At 35.5% G+C, this 22,385-nt stretch overlaps 1 long non-coding RNA gene and 3 pseudogenes across 3 annotated transcripts; 1 reads left to right on the top strand and 3 right to left on the bottom strand.

Annotated features, from left to right (window-relative positions):
• Nucleotides 1-229: 229 nt before the first annotated feature.
• On the bottom strand, nucleotides 230-7,070 carry LOC148870625 (heterogeneous nuclear ribonucleoprotein 1-like; annotated as a pseudogene).
• A 1,249-nt stretch (nucleotides 7,071-8,319) lies between these two features.
• On the bottom strand, nucleotides 8,320-10,628 carry LOC148870624 (L-type lectin-domain containing receptor kinase IV.1 pseudogene; annotated as a pseudogene). Its single transcript, XR_016106966.1, has one exon. The product of XR_016106966.1 is annotated as an L-type lectin-domain containing receptor kinase IV.1 pseudogene (transcript).
• A 1,116-nt stretch (nucleotides 10,629-11,744) lies between these two features.
• LOC148870623 (L-type lectin-domain containing receptor kinase IV.1 pseudogene) lies at nucleotides 11,745-14,111 on the top strand (annotated as a pseudogene). The gene has a single exon (XR_016106952.1). The product of XR_016106952.1 is annotated as an L-type lectin-domain containing receptor kinase IV.1 pseudogene (transcript).
• Nucleotides 14,112-15,422: 1,311 nt separating this feature from the next.
• LOC148870622 (uncharacterized) lies at nucleotides 15,423-21,514 on the bottom strand. Its single transcript, XR_016106985.1, has 6 exons — nucleotides 21,040-21,514; nucleotides 19,243-19,275; nucleotides 17,320-17,443; nucleotides 17,102-17,173; nucleotides 15,732-15,776; nucleotides 15,423-15,604 (listed from the first exon to the last, which is right to left on the bottom strand). It is a non-coding gene; the product is annotated as an uncharacterized LOC148870622 (long non-coding RNA).
• Between the last annotated feature and the right edge of the window lie 871 nt (nucleotides 21,515-22,385).

Here is a 22,385-nt window from a genome sequence, read left to right as displayed (position 1 = left end):
GTAAGTCACGATTCCCCCCCCCCCCCCCCCCCCCTCTCTCTCTCTCTCTCTCTCCTCTCTCTCACTTTTTTCTTTCATTCATCCCCTTTTCTACAGAAGACCATCAAACCTTCTCTTTGCCGATTCTAGGTTTCCAACCGTCCCTCACTCATCTCTTGTCACTCCTTCGGCAGCTGGGACCGAACTGAACTCATCTCAGGAGAGGTAAGTTTTTATGCATTTGTATTATTTATTTGTTTGTTCCTATTGGTGGCGTGACATTGGAGTAACTCCTAGCTTGTGAAGCGTCAGATCTCCAGACTGCATTTGGTACCCTGTATTCCCATTAGCATCACCATAGCCACTTCCCATGTAGCCACCACCTGCTCCCTGTTGCTCTCCACCAACAGCTCCAGCACCAGAATTGCTATTTGGGGCACTGCCAGCATGCCCTCCAACAGCACCATAGCTGCTTGGATTACCATAAATCCATCACCCCCACCATAACCACCATACTCATAACCACGATTCCCATAATTGGCAGCCCCACTCGGGGACTGACCTGTTGGGGCATAAACAGCATTACCAACACCAGCAGCACCACTGGGAGCATTCCAATGAGCAGTAGACCCATAACCTACAAAACCAGTAGGAGCTTGATTGCTCCATAGGCTTCTAGGGGCACTAGGACCACGTACATACCCAGCATTTGGAGCATTAGGGTTCGCATAGGCCCCAGCAGGCCCACTGTATCCAGCATTGGCACTACCATAGCCACCAACACCATAGCGACCATAGCCATCACCATTACTAGCTGCACCATAACCATAACCAGGTGCACCTTAGCCAGAAGAACCATAAGCTGGAAAACCACATGTAGCAATTTGAGGTGGCATGTACCTGGCAACACCCACCCGACTATCATATGTATTTGCATTGCCACCTGAACCACCTCCCATCTGACGGCCACCACTTCCAGGGTTAGCTTCTTTTGGAAGAGCATTATGTAGGACTCTATCAAAGGAGATGAATCCAAATTCATGAGGTTGCTGAGTAGTCTGGTCATCCAAATCCTAGTCTGATTCAATGCATGTTCTGGTCAATGGATTTCAAGTTCCCTCTATCAATATCATGACTACAACTAGGGGTGCCAATTGGACTGGATTTGGTCCAATCCAGTCCAGTCCAATGTGAGTCCATTACAAATGGACCTGGTTCAATCCAGTCCAATGAATATTTTGGACCATTTTGGACCGGTCCAGAGACTGTCCAATCTGTTCAAATTCCTGTTAATTTAGATTAGTTTCAACTCAAACCTGGTCCATTGAGACCTATGTTCTTATCTTTTATCAATGGACCAGATATTGGCTCAATCCAACATAAATTCATTATGGACGGACTGGGTCCAATCCAATATGTCATATTGGTCCGTCCAGTCTGTCCAAATTCAATGTCTTATTGGTCTGTCCAATCCGTCCAAATGGATTTTGATTCGGACGGACTCCAACCCAAAACCGGTCCATTGACACCCCTAACTACAGCCCAATGTAGAAATCTGAATTACAGCCCCCATACTCTATTAGTAGCCCCCCTATATTCAAAACTGCAGGAGATGGAACTTTATTCAAAACTACAGGAGAGGTTTTCTGTTTTAGTCAAAACACACGGGAGGTTTTTATATTTTACCCTAATAATTAAAAGGTGCTTATCAAAAAATAATGATTAAAAGGTGAGTTTTTAGATGAAAGAGTTTATTTACGTTATTGGGAAAGTACATCTCATTGGTTGTTTAAAAAATGACATGGAATAAAAAAATAAAAAAAGGAAAAAAAGGAAAAATTTCTTGATCGCTTTGTTTTAACTATTTCTTTATTTTAACTATTTAAAATCTAGTTATGTTAAATATTTTGTTATTTAAAATACCCAGTTATTTAAATACTTAAATAATATGTAAATATTTAAATTTTAAAATATTAGTTATTTATGGAATTTAATTATCCATAAAATCATAATTTATAATATTATTACATAATTTCATTATTAATTTTGTAATATATTGAATTATTATTAATTTCAACATTATGTCATAATTATTTTTCTGCTTTAAAGATTTATTTTTTAAATTTATTACATAATTTCGTTATTTTAACTATTTAAAATATAGTTATGATAAATATTTAGTTATTTAAATATGTATATAATCTACAAAATATTTCAATTTTTTTGTTATTTGAATTTTGTTTATTTAAAGCTCTTACATATTATTAAATAGTTTAAATTGTTAGTACATAATTTTGCGATATATTTTGTAAAAATGTACAATTATTTTTTGTGTTTTTAATAAATATTTAAAGTTATTATATAATTTTGTTAGAATATTTAAATAATTGTTAAATTTTTTAATCCAAACTTTCTTTAGATAGATATAGATAAAAAGTAGGGGAGAGGATAAATAGGAATTAGAGATAATTTAGGAGAGAAATTCTCTACTAAATTAGAGATAATTGTGAAGATAAATAGGAATTACAGATAATTTAAAAGATAAATAGGAATTAGAGATATTTCTAGAGAAAGCGGAGGAGGTAGTTTAGGATAAATTATAAGAGAATAGATGATTTAGGTTATTGGGAAAGTGCACTTCATTGGTTATTTCAAAAATGACATGGAATAAAAAAACAAAAAATTCAAAAAAAGGAGAATTTCTTGACCGCTTTGTTTTAAATATATACTAGTAGGGACCTGTGCGATGCACATGATTTATTAAGTGAAAGCTAAATAATAGTAAATGTCAAATACCAAAATACCCCTTATAGTTTCATGGATTTATTAGAATCTACCCTATAGTTGGCATTTTACTAAAACACCACTCATAATTTGCAATGGATTTAATCAATCTTCTATTAGATGATAGTGGAAAATGACAGTGTTGACCCTAATGCTCATTTAAATAAATTTCATTAAAATAAAATAAAAATAAAAATACCATTTTTACCATTAATAAGACATAGGCAACCATTCTATTGGCTATATTTGGTCAATTTTGTTTTTTATACAAAAAAAAAAGTATTAAGGGTATTTTTTAGAATAAGAAATCATGAGCCTAATGGCAAAACAAACACTCTTTAATGAAAGGTTGATTAAGTAAATAAGTTGTAAAATATATGAGATGTTTTAATAAAATGATAACTATAAGACTATAAGGTAGGTTTAAATAAATATGTAAAACTTTAAGATGTGTAGGGATGGCAATGGATGGGGATCATATTCTCCATCCCCGACCTCGATTCTAAAATTAACCCCTATCCCCGAATCCCCAAAATGTTTTTTAGATAATAGTATTTTTTTAAAATAAATAAAAAAATTAAATTATAAATAATGTTTTAAATATATTTTCATATATATAAAATATAAATAATATAATAGTATATTTAATATAAATAACATTTAAGAGTATACAATTGTTTTATATTTTGAACTTTTTAAATAATTAATAATTCTTCATATTTTATATACTACTTTTAATAAAATTTTTATAATACAAAAATAAAAATAATAAATTTCAATTAGGTTTATTCATTAAACTGATGAAACCGACCAACCCAATTAACTCGACCTGAATTTGTCAGTTTCTAGCATTTTAGGTTGGCTTTGGTTAAAAAATTTCCCAATTTGACCAAGTTGGATTAGTTTCACTTTGGCCATTTGTAAACCGACCAAAATCGAATGACCTAACCATGGATATATATTAATATTTTATATTTTCAATATAATTTTTAATTTAGAAAAGGGGGAATTTTCCATGTTTCTTAGCCTAAAATATTTTATATCATAAATCTATGTTTTAAATTTAATTTTTAAGTTTAAATCTTTGAAACTAACCGAACAAAAAATTGACACAAACTGATACAACTTGAGTGGGTCAGACTTCACAAAAGGTTAGTTAATTTCAGCTGACCAACTCCCTAACCTGACCAGGTCAATTTGGTTGGCCAAATAGCCTGACTGAACCAAACCAACTCATGTCTGATAAATAACAATAGTTTAATCTACAATAATTATTGAAAATTTATAGCAAAAATACATAATTATTGAAAATATATTGATAATGAAAAATACAATAATTATAGAAATTACAAAAATACAATAAGTACTAAAAATATATTAACTTAGTTAATAAATAGTATAATTTCAAATAATAGTTTAATCTCTAATAAATATTAATCAAAAACTTATAATAAAAATACAATAAATACAAAACAAAACAAAATATTAATCAAAAACTTATAATTAAATTGAATTTTAGTAATAGTAATTTAATCTCCAATAATTATTGAAAGTTTTCTGTTAAATAACAAAACAAAATAAATTTATACATAATCATTGAAAATACATTTATCACAAAAAACAATAAATATTAATTTTAGTATATATAATTATATAATAAATACATATTGAGAGTTTAAAATTATTATTAATAAATATTAATTTTTTGAAAGTTATTTTCTCGAATTGTTGTTCCACTTTTTAGAATTTTTTAAATTTATTTACGTAATTTCTTTATTTTAACTATTTAAAATCTATTTATGTTAAATATTTTTTATCCAAAATATTTAGTTATTTAAATACTTAAATCATATGTAAAATATTTAAATTTAAAGATATTAATTATTTATTGAATTTAGTTATCCATAAAATTATAATTTATACTATTATTACATAACTTAATTATTATTATAATTATTTCTATGCCTTGATGAAATTTTTTAAATTTATCACATGATTTCGTTATTTTAGCTATTTAAATTCTAGTTATGATGAATATTTAGTTATTTAAATATTGAAATAATCTATACAATATTTAAATTTTTTTGTTATTTGAATTTTATTTATTTAAAGCTATTACATATTATTAAATATTTAAAAAACATTTAAATAGTTAATTCATAAACATATAATTTAAAAAACATTTAAATAGTTAATTCATAAACATATAATTTAAAAAACATTTAAATAGTTAATTCATAAACACAAAATTATATTTTGTGTTTTTAATAAATATTTTAAAGTTATTATGTAATTTTGTTAGAATATTTAAACTATTCTTAATTTTTTTAATAAAAAAATTCTTTAGATAGATATAGATAAAATGTGGCAAAGAGGATAAATAGGGATTCGAGATAATTTGGAGAGAAATTCTCTAGTAGATTAAAGATAAGTTAGGAGATAAATAGGAATTAGAGATGATTTAGGAGAAAGTGGGGGAGGTAGTTGGGGATAAATTTTAGGAGAAAAAAGTGTTGGGAAAGGAGAGCATTTCATTGGTTCTTTAAGAAAAGACAAGGAATAAAAAAATAAAAAATTCAAAAAAAGGAGAAAATTTCTTGACTGTATAGATAGATAGATAGATTTAGTTATTTTAAGTCTTTGAAATCTAGTTATGACAAATATCTAGTTATTTAAATATTTAAATAATCTATAAAATATTCAAAATTTTTTGTTATTTGAATTTTATTTATTTAAAGCTATTACATATTATTAAATGTTTGAAAAATATTCAAATTGATGATCTGGAAAAACATAATTTAAATTGTTAGTACATAACTTTGTGATATATTTTGTAAAAATATAAAATTATTTATTAGATAATTTTGTTATTTTAACTATTTAAAATATTGTTATTATAAATATTTAGTTATTTAAATACTTAAATAATCTATAAAATATTTAATTTTTTTGTTATTTGAATTTTATTTATTTAAAGCTATTACATATTATTAAATATTTGAAAAGCATTTAAATTGGTCATTTGGAAAAAAGTAATTTAAATTGTTAGTACATAATTTTGTGATATATTTTGTAAAAATATAAAATTATTTTTTGTTTTTTAATAAATATTTTAAACTTATTATATAATTTTGTTAGAGTATTGAAATAGTTCTTAAATTTTTTAATCCAAACTTTTTTTAGATAGATATAGATAAAAAGTAGAGGAGAGGATAAATAGGAATTAGAGATAATTTAGAAGAGAAACTCTCTACTAAATTAGAGATAATTATGAAAGTAAATAGGAATTAGAGATGGTTTAGAAGATAAATAGGAATTAGAGATAATTCTGGAGAAAGTGGGAGATAGTTTAGGATAAATTTTAGAAGAATAGATTATTTAGGTTATTGGGAAAGGGCATCTCATTGGTTGTTTCAAAAATGACATAGAATAAAAAATAAAAAATTTAAAAAAATGAGAAAATTTCTTGACCGCTTTATTTTAAATATTACATAATATATAGATTATTTTGACAAAAAATCAGCCCGACATGAATCAACATTGAGAACGATTTGTACTTCATAGTGGTGGGAAGGGAAGAGGAGAGAGAATAAAGGAAAATGTAAGGTGGGGGTAATGGGGTAATGGGTAATGAGAGGAGTGCTGACATGGACCTTCTTGCTATATAAATAGATAGATAGATACTAATTGGGCCCGTGTAATGCAGTGGAAAGTCCAACATTCAATATGATGATAGAAGAATGATGCATAAATTTTAAACATTATCATTTTTATCAAAAAACTATATAATGGAAGAAACATAAATTAATGTAGGGGTACGTCTCGGGTAGGCTTGATTTAGCATTTCAAATTGATACGTTTGAGGCTTCAATCATAGACTACCCAAGTTGCACCTCTACGCTCATGTCATGTTCCTAGTTTAATTGTGACAATTAGTACACTGTTATTTGATTAAGGGCTAATTAAAGTACCCGTAAAGTTTACCTTTTTTTGGTTAACTAGATAAATCATTAAAGAAAGAGATAATTACAAGCATAGCTCCACCTAATCAGCCAACCTTATGGGCATTGGCCTCAACAAAACAACAAGAATCCTTTTGCCCTTTCTGAGCCAACTGTGTGCCAGAGAAATTCCGTTCCCTTTTTATAAAAGAAAAAAAGAAACATCAACTTCCAAACACGAGTCTAGAATGTCTTTATACAGAAAGAAAGCATCTCTGGTTGCAGCTAGATCTTTATCCCTTAAAAAGTTGATGAGAGAGAGAGAGAGGTTATCACTTTGGAAAATTCCAAAAGCAACCTGACCATTTTTATCAAAACTTCCTTCAACAACGATTTTCAAAACATTCTCTTGGAGAGGTTTTCAAAAAGAGTTCTGACTTCCTCATGCATTTGCAAAGAATTTTGACTTCTTTCAGCAATGTGATCTTCTCCCTCTAGGACCTGTTTGGGATCATGATAGAGGAAATTGGGATTAGGAGGAGGAGCATTATCAAAGACACATTTAATCCTGCTTTTCCAAATGATCCACAGTAATAAAAGAGTTTGTCTTAGTAGATCGGCGTTTTAGACTTATCAACAGCGAAAATTGTTACCCAATTTTAAATTCCAAATTTGCTTTTGTTTGAATTCTCTGATTATATTGGAAGGTGAAAAGTTGAATGTGCTCGCCAGCACGGGCATTAAATTGGACAAATTAAAAAGACTCCTTTACCCTTGATTATTGTTCAAATTTTGAAAAATGTATCCTCCTAAAACAAATCGTATTGTTTGTTTGAATTCTGTGATCATCTTGGAAGGTGGAAACCGGAAACTTGACTTTTCTCAACAGCACAGGCATTAAATTGGACAAAAAGACTCTTTTCGCTTGATTATTGTTCAAATTTTGATAATGAGTCCTCGTTAGACAAAAAATGTGCGAAGGATTGAGCCCAACATCCACCCTCATCTCCTCTCTTATCTCCTACTATCTCGAATTTGTTCACTTGACAATAAATAGAAGCTACAAAAATAAGCCTCATCTTAGTTTTGCTCTTGGTTTTCTCCCCTGTTTCCTTTACCGAATTTTCTCTGTAATTTCTCCTCTTTCGAGCAACCTCTCTGTGAGGAAAAGAATTTCTTGAAGAAAGCATAACTAGTCACGAGGGATTCTTTAGAATTCTTTAGAACTTACAAGTATTGCCCAAAAAATTTCCCAGTGTAAAAACAATTACCGTGGTTTTCAAATTTGTCCTCTCATAATCAGCCTTGATGTTGTTGTAGCTAGCTAGCTTTCAGACTTTCACAATCCTGTTGTTGCTTTGTCTTCCATGGTACTCGCCGGTTTTGAAACCATTTTGCTACTTGCAGAGGTTGCAAGCGAAGGCCCCTTTCAAGGTGGACTTTCCATTCTAGCTCAAGATCATTTTCCATATCAAAATTCCTCATAATAAATTGTACTTGATTAGTGCTCAGGAAAGATGAATGCAGATCTAAAAATGCATGCAGGGAGTGTTGAAGCTAGCTGATTAATTATCTTATAAAATAGAAAAAAAAGAAAAAAGAAAGAAAAAGTCCCTTTAAGAAACTCACGAACAGGATATCTTAAAAGATTTGAAGCAAGCAGATTAATTAACTTATAAAACAGACTTCAAAAAGAAAAAAAAAAAAACATAAAACAAAATGACAATGGAAAAAAGAAAATAAAAAAGATGGTCACACCATTATACTCGCAATATACATCTAAACGGAACAATTAACCTACAGATAATTTCTAGGTGCTACTAACGCCCTGTGGAGAGGAGAGACTCTGTCACCGATGATTGACTGATTGTATTGTTCAAACCCAAAGAAGAATGAAACAGGCCAAAGTTGTTAAAGACTTCCTTTTGTGAATATGTAACCCACAATGGATCCGGAAGCGGGGCATCTCCATTCAAAAACCCCAATACATGACGCATGGTCGGCCTATCTCTCGGAATGGAGTTACAGCAAAGAATGCCAAGTTTCAATACCAAATCCATTTCCTCAACCACATAATTGCTTGCCAAATTTGGATCTGCTGCCTCAAGAATTGCCCCTCTACTCCAAAATGACAATACCCAGTCAACCAAAATAAAATCCTCATGATCACCGGATGCTTGTGGTTCTATAGGTTTTCTCCCACACGCCACTTCAAGCACAAAAGCCCCAAAAGCAAATACATCTGTGCTGGGAGTCGGCCTACAGGTTCTAGTAATCTCTGGTGCAAGATAACCTAGTGTACCCATCACATGTGTTGTTTGTGGATCGCTTCCGTGATCATAAAGCCTTGAGAGTCCGAAATCTCCTAATCTACCGTTGAATTCACTATCTAATAGGACATTGCTGGACTTTACATCTCTGTGAACAATGACCTGCTCCCATTCTTCATGCAGATAAAATAGCCCAGTTGCTACTCCTTTGATGACTCGAAATCTTTGGCTCCAATTCAGTGTAGATTTTGGTTGGTCGAAGATGAACTTGTCTAAACTTCCATTCCGCATGTAATCGTAGACCAACAGGAGCTCTCCTTTACGCCGGCAATAGCCCAAAAGTTGTACTAAGTTCCTGTGCCGCAGTCGACCCATGCTAACAATCTCGGCAACGAATTCTCTCATTCCTTGTCTTGATTCATGGGACACCCTCTTCACTGCAACTTCCACTTTGGAGGTGGGTAATATGCCTCTGTACACCTTACCTGAACCGCCCTGACCTAGAAGCTCCTTTTCGCTAAATCCCCTGGTGGCGATGTAGAGATCCTTAAATTTGAACCTATGAGAGCCATACTGTAGTTCCCATTCCTCAAGTACTTCAGCAAACTTTCTCTTCCTTCTAAAGATGAAAAGAATGCCGGTGATCAGTGTGGACATTAAAACCAGGCCAAGAATGGGCAACCCAACCGTGATAAACTTAGATTGCTGTTTAGTTCCTACTCGAGGAAGCGTAGGAAGTTGGGAGAGAGTGAGCTCTTTGGCTGGACCGTTGGTCTTAAAGCTCCATCCCAACACATAATGGGATGTAAGAACTGCACCCGTAGACGAGAAACCAACGTACATGGGGTCTTTAATGATCGGAGAAAGATTGTAGCGCAATGACAAGAGTGGGATATCTGGTTTAGGCACATTAATCGGAGCTATTGTAACATTAATTCGAGTGTCCAAGCCATTGTATTCGACCCATACTTGCATTGCTTTCCCACTCATGAGGCTTAAGTTCTTAAACTCACCATTTTGATCCGTAAAATAAGACGCTGGTGCGGAGTCTACGGATTTCAAGCCATTGATGTCAATACCAACATGGTTATCATTGATATCAGCCAACTCGATGTTCTCGATCGTGTCCAGTTCAACTGCAACAACATAGTTGGACATATTTCCATTGTTGGACGCGTTGAAAAGGCCTAGATATCTGGTTGGTTGGGATCCTGGGAGCCCTCTTGAAGGTGCGATCACGAAAGCCATTCCATGGCCACCCATATCTGGGTACTCGGGCTGGGTGATGATGGCGAACACGAAAGTGCTTGAGAAGGAGACAGCTTCACCGTTGCCTGGGTTCTTTAAGTGGAGTGGGTACGAGTAGAAGGCGTGACCCGTCTGCTGTGCAGTTTGGTTTGTTATCATTAAGAGGCCGCTTGGTGTGATCTGAGCCATACCGTCCAGGCTCAAGTTAGCACCTCGGAAGCCATTGTAGGTGAAGCCAGCATCTTCAGAGTCTGCAAACCGCATAAGCAAAAGCAGAAACAGATACGGTTTTACGAGCTTGACAAACATAGTACTGTGCGTTCCTGCTGCTGAACTGATGGCGGGCTCAACAAATGAGACTACGTTTTTCTTCTGTTCTAGAACTAATTTGTTTAATCGCAATCAATTTTCCACCGAAACAACGAGAAAAATGAAAAGAAAAACACGAAAATGAAAAAGAAATAGAAGGGGTCTCAATCCAAATCAAAATATCCTGTCCATCGGGGTTGTGCTTGTAGGACGCTTATGTCCATTCTATGAACTAAGCTAAGGTTGGATGATCAATAGATTCATGATTGAGTTTGAGTCTGCGTGCCTTGTCTGCAGCTAAAGGAATAACCTGATGACCAAGTCAAACCAACAACATTCTAGTAGATATTTTAATATTTAATATGTTTAATCGCAATCCATTTAACACCGAAAATAACGAGAAAATAAATGAAAAAGGGAAAGAAAAACCGCCCTAATCCACATCAAAATATCTCGTCCATTAGTGGTGTGCTTGTGAAGATGCTTAAGTCCTTCATTCAATGAGCTGAACTCAGATCAATGAGCTAGCTGATGACTAAGTCCAACCATCAATATTCAAGTAGAAAACTTTGAAGGCTAAAGTGATTGATATGAATGCGATTTCTTGCATTGAATTCCTTTCGGGGAACAAATTTGAATCACTATTATACCCTCAAATAAATGAATCAGTTCAGCTACTTCCAGCCCATATACATGAATAGATGTATACCATAAAAATAAATAAATCTATTTACCCTAAAAAAAAAAAATAAACAAATAAGATGAGACTGTAAGTGGGTTAGATCGACTCCCCCATGAAAGAGCATGATCAAAATCAACCTTGATGCATCTTTGAGGGCAAATGCACAACGTTCCTATGGTTGGGGGTTCAAATGGAAATATCATTCGTGCTAGCAGGTTCCGTGGGAAGATCATCTATCGATGTAACAGAGAGTTATGGATCGAGGGCGACTGAAGAATCTTAATCTAACTGCCTCTTAGGAAAATCTACCGCCGTTGGAGAGAGGGCAACCAAGCAGCGGATTGGTTACGGCACAGGGGTCAAAAGATTTCCCCATGCCAAGATCATTATCTATAAGACCGACGTTAACATCCATCTACTTGCCTTGGCGTAGGTGTTGTTCAATAAAGATTGCAATTATGTGTTCGCACCTAATTAATTGGAAGCTGTAGTGTAATTTTGATTTGGCTACAACACGTAGACATAAAAAGGTGCTATATCGAAGTTAAATAGATTCTCATAGAATGAGTGAAAAACTAGTTCTTATCTAAAGATTTCTCCTCCGAGTTTATTTTCAAACCAGAGAAGAAGAAAACGAAATTTAGGATTATCGGACAAGAGATTTCGAGTATGTTTGTGAAGGTCGAGCTGGTGCTGCTGCTTGTGTGCCCGTATCTGTTTCTGCCCGTGATGTCTGCGGCTTTAGAAGATGCCGGTTTTGCCTATAATGGCTTCCGAGGTGCTAATATTAGCCTGGATGGGATTGCACAAATCACACCCAATGGCCTCTTGGAGCTAACCAACCAATCTAGACGACAGATGGGTCATGCCTTGTATCCCTTCCCGTTCAACTTCAAGAACCTGTCGAATGGTAATGTTTTAACTTTCTCTACCACTTTTGTATTTGGTATCCTCTCTAGGTACCAAAATTTAAGTAGTCATGGGATCGCTTTCCTGATCACACCTTCAAGGGGGTTACCGGGAGCTCGACCGAGCCAATACCTAGGCCTCTTCAATGAACCCAACAACGGTAATCCGTCCAACCATGTTGTTGCAGTTGAGATGGATACCGTCCTGAACAAAGAGTTCTCTGATATCAATGACAACCATGTTGGTATCGATATCAACGGCTTAATTTCTGTTCATTCCGCTACGGCATCGTATGCCATCGATCGAAGTGGTGACCGTAAGAACCTAAGCCTCACAAGTGGTAAACCAATGCAAGTGTGGGTTGAATACAATGGCCTAGACACACAAATGAATGTAACTTTGGCTCCCATTGGCGTCCCAAAACCTGATATTCCCCTTCTTTCATATCCCCTCGATCTTTCTCTCATCATAAAAGATCACATGTACGTCGGCTTCTCCTCATCAACGGGCACCGATCCTACGTCCCATTATGTGCTTGGATGGAGCTTTAAGATGAATGGACCAGCTAAAGATCTCACCATCTCCCAACTTCCTAAGCTACCTCGACTAGGACCAAGAAAGAAATCCAAATTTGTGACGGTGGGATTGCCCCTTATTGGCCTAGTTTTAGCGTCCACAGTACTCACCATTATCCTCTTCATCGTGACAAGGAAGAGAAAGTTCGCTGAAGTTGTTGAAGATTGGGAGCTAGAATATGGGCCTCACAGGTTCAAATACAAAGATCTTTACGTCGCCACCAAGGGATTTAGGGACAAGGGGCTTCTGGGTATCGGCGGTTTCGGTAGGGTCTACAGAGGTGTGTTACCCACCTCCAAAATCCAAGTTGCAGTGAAGAGAGTTTCTCAAGAATCTAGGCAAGGAATGAGAGAATTCGTTGCCGAGATTGTTAGCATCGGTCGGTTGCGTCACCTCAACTTAGTACAACTGTTAGGCTATTGTCGGCGTAAAGGAGAGCTCTTACTGGTGTATGACTACATGTCAAATGGAAGTCTAGACAAGTTGCTCTTCAACCAACCAAGTCCAGAAACCACACTGAATTGGGGTCAAAGATTTCGAATCATCAAAGGAGTAGCGTCTGCGCTGTTTTATCTGCACCAAGGATGGGAGCAAGTGGTCATCCACAGAGATGTTAAGTCTAGCAATGTCTTGTTAGATAGTGAATTTAATGGAAGGTTAGGAGATTTTGGACTCGCAAGGCTATACGATCATGGAACCGATCCCAAAACTACCCATGTAGTAGGGACACTTGGTTACGTTGCACCTGAGCTGACTAGGACCGGCAAGGCATCACCAAGCACAGATGTGTTCAGTTTCGGGGCTTTTCTGCTTGAAGTGGCTTGTGGGAGAAGACCTATGGATCCACGAGCATCAGCAGAGAATGTAATTTTGGTGGATTGGGTGTCTTCATGTTGGAGCAGAGGGACAATTCTTGAGACGGTAGATCCTAATCTGGGTAATGATTATGTAGCCGGTGAAGTAGATCTGGTGTTAAAGCTTGGGCTGCTTTGTTCTCAGTCCATTCCGACTGCTAGGCCTACCATGCATCAAGTGGTGCGGTTTTTGGACAGGGATGCCCCTCTACCAGATTCATCTTTGCATAGTCTAAGTGCAAGTGGTCTAGAATTTGCGCATGGTGAAGGTTTCAGCGACTTTGTCACGTCGCATCCTTCACTACAAAATACATCCATGACACAAATGTCGTTAGTTGCACACTCCCTCCTCTCAAACGGCCGTTAAATTTATAAATCTGATGATGATACATGGTTATGTAAATATTAAGGAGTTAAAATTAATAAGCTGCTAGACACAGGTATAGGTCCTGTGATTGTATGGATCCTATTGCTTATAAGAAATACCCATATATAGTATAGGGATTGGCTGGTTAGTGTAAGAGGTATAGGAAATCTCAATTATATTCAATTTTCTCAAGTCGACTTGAGTGGGCGAATCTCTCAAGTGTTTTAGGCTCCAAAACGTGCATATAAAATTATGACCATTTTATCACAGTTTTCTAAAGTGGTGAAAATGTTGGTAAGACAAGTGAACGTGCCACTTATATCTATATAAATTTCACAATGCACAAATATAACCTCAACTTTTGTTAAACGTTTGTATTTAATTTGTCTTCAAAATCAAGAATAAATAAATAATAAATCATTTATCAAATAAATGCCATCAACACTCCCATAATCATCTCTTATATGTTAAAGTAAAATAAGAGATACAAACAAGGGAAAAATCTTTGACACCTCCGACAAGTGTACCAACCTCGCTACCTTATCAATCATGAGTGAACATGTTCTCCATGGTCAGTGACTTACTGTGGTTACGGACGATGGTGGATTTGAGTGTTTGGCATCTTGTTCATACCTAGTGACTTGCGTTTTTCATGGAGATTCCGACGCTACTCGATCCGAGGTATTTCTTGAGCCGAGATCACAGTCAGATAATCCTACTAATTAGGCGGAGTCAAGGTGGAAGGATGAAACCGTATTTTAAGATTTGAAACTAAAGAAGCAGTCAGAAGCCTAAGAAGTTATCCCTGTGTAGGTACTTTAATGTTCAAGTTAGTCGAGGAAAGTGGATGGTCGAGCTGAACAGTTAGAGAATGATGCTATTCTGAGCAGAGTAACAGATTGGAAGTCAAAAGTTTGATCCCTTACCTTGAGGATGGCTTTGATCTTTTCTGAAAACACACGCTGTCAGGTTCAACTTCATTATATATTTCCTGAGTGCGTCGAAGACTTCTTTGAAATCGACTAGGTGGTGCTTAGCCTTCTTGCTCTTCACCAGCATACACTACAAGAAAATCATTCTTAACCAGCGGTCGTCAATCCGCCCCCTAAACCTCTGTCGGCTTAGATGCAAAAGACTACCGCCTTAGGTGGCCGGTTCAAATTGCTCTAAAGCGACAGTCACACCGAGCCGTTGGCTTAGCATTAATCAAGTGACAATTTAAACCGCTGGCTTAATTACCGAAAGACCGCCGCCTTAAATTTCTGTCAAACTCCCTCATGTTCTTAGGTGGCAATCCGAACCACCGGCTTATATGCTAAATGACCGCCACCTTATGTATTGTTTGTGGCTATGACCATCGACTTAGATCTTTTTTTCTTAATTTTTATTTATACTAGGTTAATTCTAACATCTTTTGGTCATGTTGATAGCTAAGCCGACGGACATGACCACTGGCATATACCTATTTTTTTCAAAAAAATAAAAAAAAAGGTACCTGAATTATTTATTTGTACCTATTTTTTTTTGTGGTACCTGAATTATTTATTATTATAATATTCAAAGCAAATTGTTTAAATACAATATCCAATTGATATATAAAAATACAACGAATTAAAAAAAAATCCAATTTCCAGGATAATGTAACATGTCTTCCAATGAAAATCCATTTAACATGATGGTTGAACCTGCAAATCATACCATATAAAGTATTAGAGAATGGATTATGTTTATCAGTAAAAAATTGGTCAATGCTCAAAATACAAGATCAAGTAAAATGAAGTGAAAATCTTTAAAAGAATATTGTTTTCTCACTTTGTAAGGGCTGACTTTGGCCAACTTGGATATTTGATACTTGAGCTGCAAAAGAATGTCAATTTAAATTATTTATAAGATCAAAATTAACTGATGACAATTCAAAAAAAAATGCAACTAATAAACAATTTAAAAAAAAAAATGAATTACATGCATAGAATGGGACATGTTGAATTAAGTGTTAAATCATCCTTGAAAAATTGAGTAGAGCATTCCTACGTTCATTCTCTTCTGTATAAGATGGGGCCAGCATCATTTTACTACTATTTTACTTTCTCCCAAACAAACATGAAAGCAAAAATAAATCAAAATTTAAATTGCCTATTTGGGTTATCATACATTTTATTCTAACGCAAATGAAATTATCAAGCAACCAGCAAACTGAACCTATAGTATTTTCGGCAGTCAGAGAAATGAGGTGGGCTATTCGGAATTTGGGATGGTTCAAATAGACGACCATTGTCGTGTTGGCTGCATGTTGTTTTGGACATGTATGTCCAGTCCAAAGTACAAAGTCTAGACTGGCCCATGTCCACGATATGTTGCTGTAACCAACCCATCAAAATGTAGTTCAGTTCAGTTCAGTTAAGCCCATCAAATTCCCATCCTATTCCTTGTTATTGTATCAGAAACTTCAATCCTTTATCTAAATTTTACGTCAGACACCTTGTCCACCTCCACCCTTGCCAAATCTAGTTAATGTAGCCTCCTTATTTTATCATACGTCATAAACAACTCGTCACCAAACAAAATATTCATATTTGAAGTTCTAAACATAGACATCGTAAACTTTTCACCTCCCATAAAAAGACCCTGAACATTTAGTGATCAGGTCTCTTTTATTTGGACCTCCTCTTCAGGGTGAGGGGAATCTTGATCCAAATTCTACGTACTACCTCACTAAGCCCCCTCTTCATGTTCCTCCCTCTAATGGGTCTCATGAAAGGGACAACTCCTATACCTCCTAAACACCCCCCCCCGCGCAGCTACTCCAATTCCTAATAATGTAATCAGGTTTGACTTCCCTACCTCTACATTTCTAATTTTCTTCTCCACCACTCCTCTCCTCATGCACCATGCAAATATCTTCACCTGCATACATCTCCAACAATTCAACTAGGCCTCTCAACAACCACAGCAACATTGGTGGAGTCTCTTAGCAGATTATGAAGCCTCTTTACATTCTCAAATATTCTTGGCATATAACTTCTCAGAAGATCCTTTTTAATAGATTCCCTGTAGGATTCCGTGTGTTCATCATGGACAAGGTATCATGATTTAATAGTTTTAATCAGGAACACTTTTGAAGATCCATGTATAGAATCAAACACCAGAAGGTATATAATTAATCCAGAAAGAGAAGACCGTACTTGTAAAGAATAACCTGAAAAGGCTCCAGGAAATTGTTCAGCCATAATCTCCATAGCAGGAAGAAATACAACCTGAGAAAAAAACCGACCATAATGGATTTTATTGGAAATAAGAACAATCAAGCTATAAAACATTCCCAATTATATTGATAAAAAAAACATTCCCAATTATACTAAAAACAAAAAGATGTAAAAAGGAATATAAAAACCTCTTTTACCATCTAATGGAGAGATTGTAGCATAAACATTTGAGTCTTCCAGTCTTAGATAATCTTTCCCTGTCCCCACCTGTAGTTCCCATTACAAAAGGTACACCAACTTTGCAGTACAGCTCTGCATTGCCTGCAATCAAAGAAAAAGAAAAGATCTCAACTCAACTCAGCCTTAATCCCAACTATTTGATCTCAGCAAAATGAACTCTGTCCTACTTCGAAAAGGGGGAAAGAAAAGGAAAAAACAGTAAAAATTAAAAAAAAAACATCAAATAGCTTTTATTTTTTTTCAAATAGCTAAATTACAGAATACTCAAAAACAGTTTGACCCAAGTAGATTCACTACTACATTTTTCTTTCCCCTTTTTTCCTGATCAATTGGCCATGGCTACCATTCAATAATTTACAAATTGCCTCCTAGTCATCACATTCTCTTGGATACACATGGCTGATCACATGGTATGGGGTTCTCAACTGCATTAAAACAAATCAGCACTTCTTTCACATCCTTCATGACCCAAACCTTCCACCATCCTAGCAGCACTAATCTTTCACTCTGCCTAGTAGAGGTGTCATAAAATTCAACTCTGATGGCAGTAGGCGGTAACATGGGAACTCTAGGTCCTTCTGGAATGGATGGAGTGTAGAGACAAAAATGTAGTAGAGCAATGTTTTCAGGCCCAATAGGCACTGGGAACTCCCTAAGAACTCCCTAAGGATCTGGTTAAACTAAAAACTGTTCCATTACTATTACTTATTATCTTCCTAAAGAATAAAAACAAAATGTTAATGGGGCTTGCAAAGCTTGTCTGCTAGCTACTGATCATTGAGATTCTTCTAGGCCCCAATGTATGTTATAATCCCTTAGCTTAGAATGTTTAAAATCACTTTCCCTTTCCAAATCAGAAAATGCATATGAACAAGGAAAACATTCACAAAGGGAAAAACTTTGGCATCATTTATTTTCATAGCATTTCAAATTAAATATGTTTTAGTATTCCTCCTTGTGGTTCATTCCCTTGGCACCCCCAACCTATTCTCTGAAGCTCCATGATGTTTTGCTAGAAAGTGGTGTTGTTGCACCCCCCAACCTATTCTCTGAAATTGATACTGAGTAGCTAGATCCCTTGGCAATTGAGGCCAAGAAGAAGAAGGATAACAAAGAAGGAAAGAAAAAGAGAAGGAATGGAACCAGAAATAAGGATCAAACTGATATCAGTCCTGGTCAGGATTTTCCACCTCTGCCTTGTCATGGTATACAATCAAAAGCTAGTCCTGGCATACATGTGGAACATCCCAAGTGTGTCAAGGGTTTAGGTGTTAGCCGTCCATTGGATGTAGGGGTAGGGACTGGACCATCTTATATATCAAAGTCTGATCTATCTACTGCTTCAGCTAAGGACACTTGCCTAGCAAAATTTGTATAACATGTTCTTGTAGCTACTGCTGCTGCCGCAACAGCAACTGTTGTTGCATCTTCAATGGTAGTTGCTGCAGCCATATCAAACTCAGAAGCAAACCTTGGAGTTACTGTAACAGCAGCAGCCACTGCTACTGCAGCTGTCAACAACTGCTGCTACTACTGCAGCTGTAGTAGCAACAACAGCTGCCTAGCTGCAGCTCTCAGAAAGATGGTGTTGCAGATAGAACAGTGAATGAACCACAAGGAATTTGGGCCCTATGTTTTAGTATACTTCCTTCCCCATTTTTGTCAAGTATTAAACAGAAAACCCACTATCCCCTAGAATTCAAAAGGGGTTTTGTGAAAGATAGAAGGTTCTCACTTCCCACTAATGTCGAATGATTGAAAACATTAATTCTTAGAGTTCTTTCGGATTTGTAGATTTAACAATATTTAATGAAGCCAACATAATGAGTGTTGAAACAATAGCCATTAAAAAACCAGATTGAAAAGCTCTTCAAAGATACCTGCTCAATAATGGCAAACTAATGTGAATTAGCCTGTAAAAGAGAACCCACATATTAAACAAGATAAACTTCCTTGAAGAAAATATTTTAGGACACATAATTATTAAACAAGATAAACCACAAAAAAAAAAGATCATGAAAAGCACATCCTTATTGGAGCAAGAGATCAAGAAGTAATAAAATTTTATAAATAACTAGAAAATGAGACTAATATAGAAGATATCAACAACCTAAGAGGATCCCCTTGCTGATGGACTTGATACAAAAAAAAAAAAAAACTAGAGAAAAGTGCAGGAAGATCTTCTTTCAGACTATGTTTTGGTCTATTCATTCATATGTAACAACATTAGCTATGATCGTCTCAAAATTTCTAAACTCTTATACAAGATACTTAAAATGCTTTTTCTTATTGATTTAGGGCTTTTAAAATGAAAATAAGGTGGTTGAACATATATTTTAACCAGATAAGTAGAAAGAATTGATATGAAGAACACTTATCTGGTAAACCCATCACCATATAAACCCGATACCCTCCCTAATCATATATTAAAATTAAAAAACATTGTAACCTCAAGAACTTCCCTAAGATAACAGCAGTGGCACAAATTATAATAGCTTTTGATGCTTGAGACTTGTTTTCATTTGAGGAACCAGCGGTAGAAGCTATCCCAAATCACTACAACATTTGAGCCCAAAACATATGTGTTCTATGTACCCATTGCTTGGCTAAACTATCTGCCAGCAGAAAGTTGATCACTATGTTTCAGACACCAGAAATGCAGCTGAAATAGGAAGATATTCTAGAAAACCACTTTACAAGCTAAGATAAGGCTGAGCCTTCTCCCAAAGTGGGATAACTATGAAAAAACTAAAGTAGTCAGATTAAATACACCTTGATACCTTTTTTGGACGGTGCTAATTTATTAGCACAAGTTAGCTTCATTTAAACTGAGAACTAACTAGAGTGAAATTTCACCATCTTGCATGGGGAGCCACTTAAGATCATGATGGATAGCCGATCCTAGCTATAGAGAAAAAGATATTGATGTGCTTCACTGTTGAAACAAGTCATATAAGAGCAAGAGATCTTGGCATATAAAATAATTTCTAATTAACTTGTGGAAAATTTTCTGGTTATTTTTGGCAATGCTTATCAGGGTGTCAACTGATGAGACATATAGAAGAAAATGACTTGATTCTATAAGGATGGCTCTTGTCTTCAAAAGGATTTGCATGCACACTTGTTGCAGCATCAATTACATCAATTTCTATATTATTCTTGTCCACACAGAATTTTTTTATGATCACTCATATAAAAATGGTCTATTCCCCCCTCTCTTTTCTTGAGATTTAGTGTTTTAAATATGTGAATCTTGTTCTTCTAAGAAGAGGGATAATGTATGATAGTTACAGATTAACTACAGTCTCTATCTATACTAATATAAATATATGAAGGGAACAAATGCTTGGCTTCTAGAGGAAAAATGGCCCAGTACTGTTCTTGGCATTTTATTATTAAGCCTGTGATGCCTACTAAAGAATAGAGAGACAGAGGCAGTCTGCACATTTCTAAAATCTCAGATTTGCTAGATACCTCCATAGCACATGCCTCTCTCTGGCAATATATATACATTCATATTACAGTGACCTGAGAGTCTCTAGCTAGCTACCACAGTCAAGAATACAAAGGTACTTAACTTGGAACTCTAACTTAACTTGAAATTGATAATAGTCAATGACTAGATGGTCGGCTTGTTCTTCAGCGGCAAACTATTAAAAGAAGGGTTAGAAGGTTACCTTTTCTTCTCTTGCTCGAACGAACAGAGGTCGGTGCTTGCTTGGATAGCGCCCAGAAATTTCCTCGTTCTCAAGCACAAAGGAAAACCATAGCTCGAACTAACAGAGGTCGTCCAGAAAATCACACAACCCTAGATTTTCTTCCCAACTTTCTTGCTCGTGAAGAATAACTTGTCTGCACTCTCGGAAGAAGTCTGGTCCTTTGCAGCAGGAGACCTTTCACTCTCACTATAACGTAAAACCCTAAATCACTTTCCCGCCTCTTTTCTCCTCCATTTTTAGAACTTCAACTTTACTTCATCGCAAGAATAACTTGTCTTATTCTTCAAAATTTATCTGCTGGAAGAGAACTTCTGTCTTGCTCGTGAAGAATAAGAATAACTTATTTCTTGTAAATTTCTCAGCAAGGTTCTCTATGGACAGATAGAGAACAGAACTTATTTTTTCTTGGTCGAACAGGAAGAAGAATTTGCGCGCGGGAGAAAGAAATTTTTTCCTCCATAAGTTTTTCCACGCCGGTCCATTATAAGATTAACCCGGTTTAATTCCGGTTCACGAAAAATCCGCCGAATGTACATTAAAACCACCGCGCCGGTTTTTAAAATGAATGCAGGCGGCCCTATAGCGGCGGTCACAAAGACCGCTGGCTTTGACCTTTTTTTTTGTTGCATTGATATTGCCTACATAAGCTTCTACATTACGGTTAAATTGATCTTTGAACACTTCATCTACCAGCCACTAATAGGTAGCACCGACGTTCTTGAGGCCGAAGGGGCATAGACTTGTAACAGTAAAGTCTATGGTCAGTGATGAAGGTGGTCTTTTCTTGGTTGCTGGGATGCATTTGAATATTATTATAGCTTGAAAACACATCCATAAAATTTAGGAGTTCATGCCCCGTCGCTGCATCAATGAATTATTTGATCCTCGGTAGGGGGAAGCTATCATTGGGATGGCCCTTATTCAGGTCAATGAAGTCAATGCAAATTCTCCACTTTCTACCTTGCAAACACCATTAAATGCCAACTTGTTTTTTTTTTATTTTAGTTCCCAAATCTTATGAAAAATGATCACATCCAAGCCATGTTGATTAACCCTTGATCTGATGGTATGGATATAAAGCATTCATTATCGACATAAGGATGTAATCACTATAAGAAAAATGCTCCAAGTCGACGATTTAGAGTTAGCTCTGCTAAAGGGATGCCTGCGGAGGTGGTCTTATAGAGACCATCACCTACATCAAATTTAGACACTAACTTGACAGTCTAAGATAATATATTAGGCAGATTTTATATTTAGACTGGATTTAAACTAGTCTACCCTCACAAGAACCACTGTGAGAA

Source organism: Nelumbo lutea, chromosome 2 (assembly GCF_056320005.1).
Source record: "Nelumbo lutea isolate HS-2025 chromosome 2, American lotus-T2T, whole genome shotgun sequence".
NCBI classification, from domain to species: domain Eukaryota; kingdom Viridiplantae; phylum Streptophyta; class Magnoliopsida; order Proteales; family Nelumbonaceae; genus Nelumbo; species Nelumbo lutea.
The sequence above is the reverse complement of the archived record's forward strand: the minus strand, read 5'-3'. Positions and strand labels throughout refer to the sequence as shown.